The sequence below is a fragment of the Orycteropus afer genome, unplaced genomic scaffold (assembly GCF_000298275.1).
Source record: "Orycteropus afer afer isolate SDZICR_OR568_19922 unplaced genomic scaffold, OryAfe1.0 scaffold00108, whole genome shotgun sequence".
Classification (NCBI taxonomy): Eukaryota; Metazoa; Chordata; class Mammalia; order Tubulidentata; family Orycteropodidae; genus Orycteropus; species Orycteropus afer.
The window spans coordinates 8,812,980-8,825,502 of NW_006921695.1; positions in this window are offsets into that span (position 1 = coordinate 8,812,980).

A 12,523-nucleotide genomic window follows, 5' to 3' on the forward strand; every position below is an offset into this window, starting at 1 on the left:
TCTGTGATCTACTCCTGAAAATCAAATTATAACAACTCTGGATCACTACTGCAACAAGTCATGGAGGTGGTGCAGGATGAGTCAGTGTTTCATTCAGCTCTTCGGAGTTGCCATGATTTTGATGGAGTCTGAGTGTATGGTAGTCAACAACAGCAGCTATAAAGGAAGATATCTATGTACCTCCCACACACAGCTGTAATTACCAGGTACATGGCCATTGGAAAACCATTGATACTCATTTTTTTTTTTTTTAAGTAAAGATAGTGTTATAATACTTCATCATAGGACCATTAACATGTTTATTAATGAGCTTAGTGTGATACCTAGCATGCACTAAGTAATCAGTAACTGGTAATTATCTCTTTCCCCTTTTCTTTTTCTTTACATTGAAGACATTCTTTCTCAAGTAACTATACCAATATATTTCTTTCTCATTGTCCCAATTTCTGAATACTGTAATTATCTTGATTCCAAAGATGTTTTGAAGATATCAGAATCTACCCTCTACCAGAGTGCATTTATCATCAATCCATTCTTATTTCGAAAATTAAGCTCAGCATTCATACATTTGATGCTGCCATTTTCTATGTACTTTGCTGGTGATCATGTCTTATGATATATGCATTGTTATGGGAAGTGTAATTTTCTGGGTGTTATGGATTGAATTGGATTCTTTTATTGTAAATCTTAACCTCTATGCCTGTGGTCTAGCCCTGAAACATTGTCTGATATAGTGCAAGAAGATGAGCCACTCAGGTTGGAAGGTCCTCAAAATATGACTTGGGAAGAGGTGCTTTCTCAAAGTAGTGGTTGTTGTTGTTAGGTGCTATCAAGTCATCTCCAATTCATAGCAAACCTATGCACAACAGAACAAAATACTGCCTGGCCCTGTGCCAGCCCCACAATTCCAACTCTACTTGACCCTGTCATTGCAGCCATTGTTAATCCATCTCATTGAGGGCTTTCCTCTTTTTCGTTGACCCTCCACTTTACCAAGCATGATATCCTTCTCCAGAAAACAGTCCCTTCTGACAACATGACCAAAGTAGGTCTGATGAAGTCTGGCCATTCTCACTTTCAAGGAGCATTCTGGCTGAACTTACTCCAGGACAGATCTGTCCCTTCTTCTGGCAGTCCACAGTACTTTCAGTATTCTTTGTCAACACCACAACTCAAAAGCATCAATTCTACTTCAGTCTTCCTTTTTCATTGTCCAGTTCTCACATCCATGTGAGGTAATTGAGAATACCATGGCCTGGGTTAGGTGCTGCATAGGCTTCAGAGAGATATCTTTGCTCTTCAGCACTTGAAAGAGGTCTTTTACAACAGATTTGCCCATTGCAATACATCATCTGATGTCTTGATGGCTGCTTCCACTGGTGATGATTGTAGAACCAAGTAATACGAAGTCTTTGACAACTTCAGTCCTTTCTCCATTTATCATGAGGCTGCTTATTGGTCCAGTTGTGAGGATTTTTGTTTTCTTTATACTGAGATGTAATCCATATTGCAGATTGTAGTCTTCAATCTTCATCAGTAAGTGCTTCAAGTCATCCTCATTTTCAGCAAGCAAAATTGTGTCATCTGCACAGGTTGTTAATGAGTCTTCCTCCAATCCTGATGCCACATTCTTCTTCATATAGTCCAGCTTCTTGGTTTATTTGCTCAACACACAAGTTGAATAAATATGGTGGAAGGATACAACCCTGACACACTCCATTCTAGATTTTAAACCATGCTGTATCCTCTTGTTCTGTTTGAATGACAGCTTCTTGGTCTATGTACAGGTTCCTCACGAGTACAATTAAGTGTTTGGGAATTTCCATTCTTCTAAATGTTATCCATAATTTGTTATGATCCACAGAATCGAATGCTTTTACATAGTCAATAAAACACAAGTAGACATCTTTCTGGTATTCTTTGCTTTCATCCAAGATCTATCTGACATTAACAATGATATTTCTTATACAAGTCCTCTTCTGAATCCAGCTTGTATTTCTGGAAGTTCTCTGTCAATATATTGCTGCAACCATTTTGGATTATCTTCAGCAAGATTTTACGTGTATGTGACATTAATGATATTGTTCAATAATTTCCACATTCTGTAGGATTACCTTTCTTTGGAATGGGTACAAATATGGATCTCTTCCTGTCACTTGGCCAAGTAACTGTCTTCCAAATCTCTTGGCATAGCTGAGTGAGTGCTGCCAGTGCAGCATCCATTTGTTGAAACATCTGAATGGGTATTCTGTCAATTCCTAGAGCCTTGTTTTTCACCAATTCCTTCAGTGTAGCTTTGACTTCCTCCCTTAGTTGATTCTTGATCATATGCCACCTCCTGAAATGGATGAACATTGTCCAATTCTTTCTGGTACAGTGACTCTGTGCATTTCCTCCATCTTCTTTTGATGTTTCCTGAATCATTCAATATTTTTCCAGTAGAATCTTTCAATATTGCAACTTGAGGCTTAGAGTTTTTTCTTCAGTTCTTTCAAGTTGAGAAATGCCCAGTGTGTTCTTCCCTTTTGGTTTTCTAGCTGCAAGTCTTTGCACAATTTCATTATACTAATTGCCTTTGTCTTATTGAGCTCCTCTTTGAAATCTTCTGTTCAGCTCTTTTATCTTGTCATTTCTTCCACTTGCTTTAGTTACTCTTCATTCAAAGGCAATTTCAGAGTCTCTTCTGACATCCATTTCTGTCTTTTCTCTGACTTTTTAATGACCTTTTGCTTTCTTTTTGGATGATGTTCTTGGTGTCATCCCACAATTTCTTTGGTTTTGGCTTGTTGGTGTTCAATGCATCAAATCTATTCTTTAAATGGTCTCTGAATTCTGGAGGGATATAATCAAGGTCATATTTTGGTTCTTGTGGACTTGTTTTAATTGTCTTCAACTTCAAGTTGAACTCACATATGAGTTTGATGATCTGTTCCACAATCAGCTTGTTTTGCTGAAGATATTCAGTTTCTCCATTGCCTCTTGCCACAGATATAGTCAACCTGATTCCTTTGTACTCCACTTGGTGAAGTCCACTTCTGTTTGTGTTGTTGCAAAAAGGTATTTGCAATGAATATCGGAGGTCTTGCAAAATTCTATCATGCGATCTCCAGTGTTATTTCTATCACCAAATCCATATTTTCCAACTACAGGTGATTCTTCCTTGTTTCCAACTTTTGCATTCTAAAGTACAGCATTCTCTAAGTAGAGTCAACCTTAATGACATTGATGGAGTAAAACTTTCACAGCCTCCATTTGCTAATGGGACATGACTCAAAATGGGAAGTCACAGCTGCAAGCATCCATTAATAATCAGAACATGGAGTGCACAAAGTATGAATCTAGGAATACTGACAGTTGTCAAAAATGAAATAGAACACATAAAGATCAATATCCTAGGAATTACTGAGTTGAAATGGACTTGTTCTGACCATTTTCAATCAGACAGTCATATGATCTACTAAGCCAGAATGACAAATTGAAGAGGAATGGGATTGTATTCATTGTCACAAAGAATGTTTCAAGATCTATCCTGAAGTGCAATGCTGACAGTAATAGTATGCTATCCATATGTCTACAAAAAAGCCCAGTTAATACTACTATTATTATTCAAATTTATGCACCAACCACTAAAGCTAATTTGACCAAAAAACCAAACTCATTGCCATTGAGTCAAAACCGACTCATAGTGATCCCTCCTTGGGTTTCTGAAGCAGTACTTCTATGGAAGTAGATTTCCCAGTAAGGAAATTGAAGATTTTTAGCAACTTACACAGTTTGAAATTGACCAAACATGCAAATAAGATGAATGGATTATTACTGGTGGTTGGAATGCTAAAGCTGAAAACAGAGAATCATCTTAGTTGGAAAACATGGACATGGTGATAGAAATAACACTGGATATCACATGATAGAATTTTGTAAGACCAATCACTTATTTTGGAGTTCTGGTAGCATAGTGCCTAAGACATCTGGTGGTTCAAACCCACCAGCCACTCCTCAGAAGGAAGGTTGGGCAATCTACTTCCTTAGTGACACCACCTTGGAAACTCAAGATGGGGTCACTATAAGTTGGATCCAACTTGATGACAGTGGGTTTGGTTTTGGTTTTGGTTTAATGACTTATTCATTGCAAATACATTTTTTTTTTCAACATAAACAGTAGCTATACACATGGGCCTCACCAGATGGAATACACAGGAATCAGATCAATTACATCTGTGGAAAGAGATGATGGAGAAGCTCAGTATCATCAGCCAAAACAAGGCCAGGAGCTAGATTGTAACAGTCCCTCAATTGGTCATATGTAAGTTCAAGTCAAAGCTGAAGACAATTAAAACAAGTCCATTGGAACAAAAATATGATCTTCTTATATCTCACCTGCATTTAGAAACCATCTGAAGAATAGATTTGATGCATTAAACACCAATGACTGAAACTAGTCAGGTTGTGGGATAACATCAAGAACATCATACCTGAAGACAACAAAAGGTCATTAAAATCACAGGAAAGGAGTGAAAGACCAAGTGGATGTCAGAAGAGACTCTGAAACTTGCTTTTGAATGGAGAGTAGCAAAAGCAAATGGGAGAAATGACAAGATAGAAAAGATGAACAGGAGATTTCAAAGAGCATTTCAAGAAGACAAAGTCAATTACTATAATGAAATGTACAAGAATCTGGAGTTAAAAAACCAAAAGGGAAGAATATGCTTGGCATACCTCAAGCTGAAAGAACTGAAGAAAAAATTCAAGCCCTGAAGTGCAATATTGAAAGATTCTATGGCAAAATATTGAATGATGCAGGAAACATCAATGGAAGATGGAAGGAATACACAGAGTTACTGTATGAAAAAAGAATTGACTGATTTTCATCTATTTCAGGAAGTGGTATATGATCAAGAACCTGTGGTACTGAAAGAAGATGTTGATTGTGCACTGAAGGAATTGGCACAAAACAAGGATCCAGTAATTGATGGAATACCCATTGAGATGTTTTGACAAATGGACTCTGTGCTAGAGGTACTTACTTGTCTATGCCAAGAAATTTGTAAGACAGTTACCTGGCCAACTAACTTGAAGAGATCCATATTTGCACTCATTCTAAAGAAAGATGACCCAAAGTAATGTGGAAATTATGGAACAATATCATTCATATCACACACAAGTAAAATTTTGCTGAAGAAAATTTAAAATATGGTTGTATTGACAGGGAGCTTCCAGAAATGTAAGCTGGATTTAGAATAGGATGTGGAATATCACATCTCAATAATGAGATATCATTAGAGATGTCAGATAGATTTTAGCTGAAAACAAAGAATATCAGAAAGATATTTCCTTGACTATGCAAAAATATTTGACTGTGTGGATCATACCAAATTATGGGCAACATTGAGAAGAATGGGAATTCCAGAACAGTTGATTGTGCTCATGAGGAACCTGTACATAGACTATGAGACTGTTTGAACAGAACAAGGAGATATTGCATGGTTTAAAATAAGGAAGGGAGTGTGTCAAGGTTGTATCCCTTCACCATACTTATTCAATCTGTATGCTGAGCAAATAATCCTAGAAGATGGACTATATGGACAAGAATGTGATATCAGGATTGGAGGAAGACTCAGTAACATCCTGTGATATGCACACGACACAACCTTCTTTGCTGAAAGTGAAGATAACTTGACACACTTACTGATTAAAATTAAAGACTATATTCTGCAGTATGGATTCAACATAAAGAAAATAAAAATCCTCACAACGGGACCAATAAGCAGCATCAGGAAAAATGCAGAAAATATTGAAGTTGTCAAAGATTTCATATTACTTGGATCCAGAATCAGCACCAATGAAAGCAGCAATCAACAAATCAGATGTTGTATTGCCCTGGGCAAATGTGCTGGAAAAGACCTCTTTAATGTGCTGAAAAGCAAAGATGTCTCTTTGAAGACTAGAGGAGTGGTTAGTGGATTTGAACCACCAGCTCTGTGGTTAGCAGTCAAATGTCTTAGGCATTATGCCACCAGAGCTCCCCCAAGGTGCAACTAACCCAAGCCATAAGATTTGCAATCATGTCATATGCATATGAAAGGTAGGCAATGAATAAGGAAGACTGAAGAGTTGATGCTTTTGTGGTATGGTGTTGGGGAGGAATACTGAATGTACCATGGACTGCCAGAAGAAGGAACAAATCTATCCTGGAAGAAGTGCAGCCAGAATTCTTCTTGGAATTGAGAATGGCTAGACTTTGTGTCAGGAGCTCTGGTAGCATAGTGGCTAAAGCACTTGACTGCTAACCAGACAGCTGGCGGTTCAAACCCACCAGCCACTCCTCGGAAGGAAGGTTGGGCAATCCTACTTCCGTAGTGATACTGCCTCGGAAACCCAAGGAGGGGTCGCTATGAGTCGGGGCCGACTCGACGGCACATAACAACAACAACAACAACAAGACTTTGTGTCATCTGCTTTGGTCATGTTGTCAGAAGAGACCATTCCCTGGAGAAGGATATCATGCTTGGTAAAGTAGATTGTCAGCAAAAAAGGGGAAGACCCTCAAGTACATGGATTGACACAGTGTTTGCAGTGATGGGTTCATGTATAGCAAGGATTGTGAGGATGACCCATGACCAGGCAGTATTTCATTCTGCTGTACATACAGTTGCTGAGTCGAAGCCCACTAGACACCACCTATCAGCAACAACATGGCTCTGATTATAATCTCATTTGGGGATGGGTTGTCTTTGTCATTTTATTGAGACAAAATTAGTGTAGGGTATATCTTAAGTCAATCTCTTTTGAGATATAAAAGAGATTAAAGAAGCAAGCACTGAAAGAAGCAGAGATGGGTTAAGATAGATGCCAAGACACATGGAAACATACAAGGAACCAGAAAGTAGAAGCTGAAGAAACAGGGAGCTTCCTTCAGAGCTGACAGGTAGAAGAAGGCTTCCCTTGGATCTGGCACCCTGAATCTGAGCTTCCAGCCTTCTAAACTGTGAGAAAATAAATTTCTGTTTGTTTAAGCAACCCACTTGCGGTATTGCTGTTATAGCTGCATTAGAAAACTAAAACACTAGTATTACACCAATGCTATCTCAGTGCTATTAGATCATTTTGTTGGGCTTTTCTGCAGTTTCATCTAAATATCTTCTTTGGAGTACATTCTGGAATCAGAGTTAGAATCTCATGTAATTATACTTCATTGTTTAAAATATCTAAAATCTTTTGGTTAATTCTTCACTATTATCACAAACATGAACTGAATAACTAAAAGTTTGATCATTCCTTTAGCTTTTGGAAAATAATTATGGTTCATCAACTATGCATCCTAGAGGAATCACTGAACCAAGAACACACCACATGATAAATTACAATCTACTTAATAACCTGAAAATTAGGAAGAGTTAGCTCAAAGGAATGTAAATAAAACAAGCTCTGAAAATAAAGCTTTCTCTAATACATAATGAGACCTTCTCACATGATACATGGTAAAAGGTATACTTTCAAAGTAAAAAATTGCTAAAATATTCCTAAGATACATCTTTTAGGAATCTGTAAATTCATATGCTATGACAAAGATCAATATTTATTTATGCTTTTACAATAAATGCAGTGTTGTCTTTCTTCTCTGGAGCTTGCAGCAATAAAATATTTTATAGCTCCTTTATATTTTATAACTTTAAAATTTCATTTAAGCTATCCAAGGAATTGTGTTGAGATGTGGTCTTCTTTGTGAAGGAATTTTATTCCTTAATTAATCATTTCTACAAATCTATTGCAGAAGGGTCTTTTAAGGATTAATGAGAAAATGTTTCAAGGCACTTTCTCATTAATTCTCAAAATCGTGGATAGCAGGCATTAGATAAAATGAGAAGGATTATATTACTATTGTTCACAGCAACAGAGCTAGGGGATTGAGTAATTCCTTAATTAAATTTTACTGGATAGAATATATAAATCACAAAGAATTTGGTTATCAAGACAAAATGATATCTACCACTATATTACAGGCCTTGAATTCAATCTTTTCACAGCTTCACAATGAATCATATGGGAAATATTTGTGGCAGGTGTATCTCTATTATTTTATGTGGACCATGATGTTTCATGGCAGCTCTGGTAGCATAGTACCTAAAGCACTTGATGGCTAGTCAGAAGGCTGGTGTTTCAAACCCACCAGCCACTCCTTGGAAGGAAGATTGGGCAACCTACTTCCATAGTGATACCACCTTGGAAACCCAAGGAGGGGATACTATGAGTAGGGTCCACCTCAACGGCACATAACAACAACAACATGATGCTTAATATGTCATGATTTTATCCTTAACATGATGATTGCAATAAAACAAGATACAATCCAATTTAAAATTTGTTATTATTTGTTATTTTGTGGTTGCACCTAAATTAATTCAGAATCATTAGCTCAAACCTAAGAATAGCTTAATTGAAAACACATATACTTTGTGCCTAAGTTGATCATATACTTTCATATACTGGAGGAGAAAGACAACACCACTTTTATTGTGGGAGCACAAGTAAATATTGATCTTTGTCATAGCATATGTTGTTGTTAGGTGCCAGCAAGTTGGTTGCAACTCATAGTGACCCTATGAAAATCAGAATGAAATATTTCTCGGTCCTCCACCATCCTTACAATCATTGCCATGCTTGACTTTATTTGCAGCCACTTTGTCAATCCATCTTTCTGAGAGTCTTTCCCTTTTTCCCTGACCTTCTATCTTACCAAGTGTGATATGCTTCTTCAGGGACTTGTGCCTCCTGGTAACAAGAGATGAAACAAAACCAAAACACTTGGAATTGGTGATCTGGAGTTCACAGGGAAGATTAGGGCTGGAGGTACTGATGTGTGAGTCACTAACATAGAGCAATGGCAGAGATTTTGGTGTCCAGAAGAAGCTGAAGAATAAAAACAGTATGTCAAAAAGGAAGAGAAGTTAGTGAAAGCAATTAAAAAGGCACTTGTACTACACTGGAGGCAATGGGTGATGTAAAATGTTATTGCGCTTGGCTGCTAACCAAAAGGTTGAAGGTTTGAATCCACTCATACTGGTGGAGATCTGCTTCCAAAAGTCAGCCACTGAAAACGATGGAATAGTTCTATTCTTACACATATGGTTTCTTATCAGGAATTGGAATAAATTAGGCAACAATTTGATTCTACTACACAGCAACCATATCTTTTAAATACACAAGTTGGAAAATGGAAAACTACCAAATAATTGAGTGTTGCTTTGGATGTACTTAAGCATATCTAACAATAACTTTAAGAGAAAGTATTTTCTTCTTGCTTTTTTTTTTTTTTAAATCCGGCATATTTGGCATTTGCCCCAGTGTTTTTACTGATTGTCTTAAAAAGTGATGACTGTAATGTTGATTTGTGGTTTCTCTGTTATTTCTGTTTCTTTTTTCCTAAATTTAAAACTACTAGAACAATTAAGAGTCATAATATTTCATCTATAGAATTTTAGGAAAAATAGTCACTCATTAAACAGTCATTTTATTCAAAAGAAACAGGATAAGCAATTTTGCAACTGTCTTCTACTCATTTCCTTTAGATGAAAGGTAATAAAAACCTTTTCACACAGCTCCATTCTTTGATTTCTTTCTTTCTTTCTTTTTTTTTTTTTTGACAAAGTGCTTGAAATCAAACAGAAGATGAAGAAAACTTCAAGCAAACAATCTCAAAGGCCTATTAGTATTTAGTCTCTTAATATTATGTTGTGAAAAAAATTTACATATGGCCTTGTTAAGATAATGATTTCCCAAAGCCCTCAGATGCCTTCCTATTATGTGGGGCTACAAGTTTTCAAAATCCAATTTTTATAATAAATAACCTTAATCAGGAGACACAATCACTCATACTTCATTGTATATTACACATAGCACTATTCACCTCCAAAGTGATCAAATACTGAGGTGTTAAATACAATTATAAACCTCAAGTCTATATTATTGAATGTACCATTTATATCCCTTAAATATTGACAAAAAAGGAATATTTATCTTTTATCCATCAGCAAAATTTTAAAAGTGCCATTATTAGAAAAATCTTTACCAAGTCATTTCATGTTACTTTGAATCAGAATCATCTTATTTCTCTGCCAAGGAAATGTAGCCAATTTCAGCTGTGCATTAAGAATAATGGTCTAGCAAGATAGAAAATTCCAATTTCCTATCATCAGAGAATCTTATTACCTTTATCCACTCCCTTCCTTCCTGTTCACATAGGAAGTTAAAAGCTGTTTCTTCTCTTCTGTTTGAATTTGCTTAGGACTACATTCTCATAAGGAGCTCTGGTAGCATAGTGGCTAAGACACTTGCCTGCTAACCAGACGGCTGGCGGTTCAAACCCACCAGCCACTCCTCAGAAGGAAGGTTGGGCATTCCTACTTCCGTAGTGATACTGCCTCGGAAACCCAAGGAGGGGTCGCTATGAGTCGGGGCCGACTCGATGGCAAACAACAACAACAACAACATTCTCATAAGTTGAAGGTGTATGCTGGGGACAGGCAACCACTAGCTAAATCTAAGGAATACAAATCTGAAATTCAAATTTATTTTTGAGTGCTGTTGAATTTCTCCATTTGTCGTTAAGTGTGCAGATTGCAAAGTAGCATATTGTTTGTGACAACTTTGCACAATGGTGGAAATCTGCAGATGGTGTATCTTTTCAAATATGATAAGTGTCTAATTTAATGCTGATTTCTGGCAATCAGGACCAAGCTGCAGGCTCCTCAGGCTCAGGGATGTCTTGATGATAAGTCCAGAAGGCAGGGGGTGGCTCAGGGCCACGCATAGGCTTGTGACACCAGCTAGCAACGACTGACCACTGTAACTTTTAAAGCACTCAAGCTGGAAGAAACAACCTTATTGTAAATGATGGGATTGAAGTCTAGAAATAGCTTCAAGACCTTCTGGACTGGCAGTGCTGATTGTGGGGGATATGGACAAAGTCAATGCAATTTGTTTTGATATGCACAAAGGTGGAAAACAATCTAGACTAAATTTATAGTGAAAACTGTGAGCCAGATTTATCTTTATAATCCAAACCTAGGTCCTGACATACTGTAAATGAACAATAAATAATGGTAGAAGAGAATTGAATTAAAATGACAAACGTGCTCTGAACCAACTCTATCTTTGTGAGTTTTCTCACACAGAAAAAGTACTTTTGTGAGTATTCTCCCCCTTATGGTGGCTTGACATTATTCCTCTTCTAAGTAAAGCCCAATTTCTTTGCCTTGACTGGGTGCTAGACAACTTCCTACTGGTCTCAAATGTTGTCAGGTATGTATTTATTTAAGTTTAGTAATAGTATTAAATTAATTTCAATTAAAAAATGATACTTTATTTCCCTAGAATTTCAACCTCTAGGCCGACTTGATAAAAGAAGGTGAGACCCAGAGTCTACAGATTCTCAGTTTGCAAGTGGAAAATGAAAGACCAGAGATAGTGAGTTGCTGCTCTGAACCGACCACACAGCAGATGAGTGTGCTGTTCCACAAGAGGGTTAGGCTCATTTCATGTATCTGACATTCTATTGGAAATCTGTAAATACAACAATGTCACTTAACTGACCTCATTTTGTAGATAAGGAAATCAGTGTCCAAAAGACTAAGGGATAAGCAGCTAACAAATGTGAAATCAGAATACGAACTAAAATCACCTGATTTCCTATCCTTTTCTCTTTCTACTTCACCATGACTCTTTTGACTAGAATGGAAATTCACTACTCTTACATTAGTTGAGGGTTTGTAAAATTTGATATATTGGGCTACTTTACTTGTTGCTACTATGGTAGAATCTATGCCATCACTATTTCAAATACTTGCAGGATTGCCCATAGTGGACACATTTCAGAGTAGCTTCCAGGCTAACACTGGGAAGAAAGGCCTGTTGATCTACTTTCGATAGAAAATTAGCCAATGAAAATCTTATGCATTACAGCAAAATATTCTACAATAAATTGTTGGAAGATGAGCCCTTAGGTTGGAAGTCATTAAATACACAGTGGCTGCAACAATGGACTTGAATATACCAACTGTTGAGAAGACAGTGCATGACCAGGCAAAGATTTGTTTTGGAATACCCAGAGCCTACTTGACAGCAACTAATAACAACAAAGTATCAGTTGGAATAATTCCATTCATATAAAGGACTGTAGAGGCTTACTGGCTTTGGTAGTCAAGTATTTTACACAAAATATTCAAAAGTACTATGTTGTTGTTGTTGTTGTTGTTGTCAGGTCCCATCGAGTCACTTCCGACTCATAGCGACCCCATGCACAGCAGCACGAAACTCTGCCCAATCCCATGCCAGCTCCATGATCCTTGCTATACTTGAGCCCATTGTCATAGCCACTGTGTCAATCCATCTCATTGAAGGCCTTCCCCTCTTTTGTTGACCCTCCACCTTACCAGGCATGACATCCTTCTCCAGGGAATGGTCCCCTCTGACAACATGACCAAAGTAGGTGAGAAGTCTGATCATCCTCCCTTTCAAAGAGCATCTC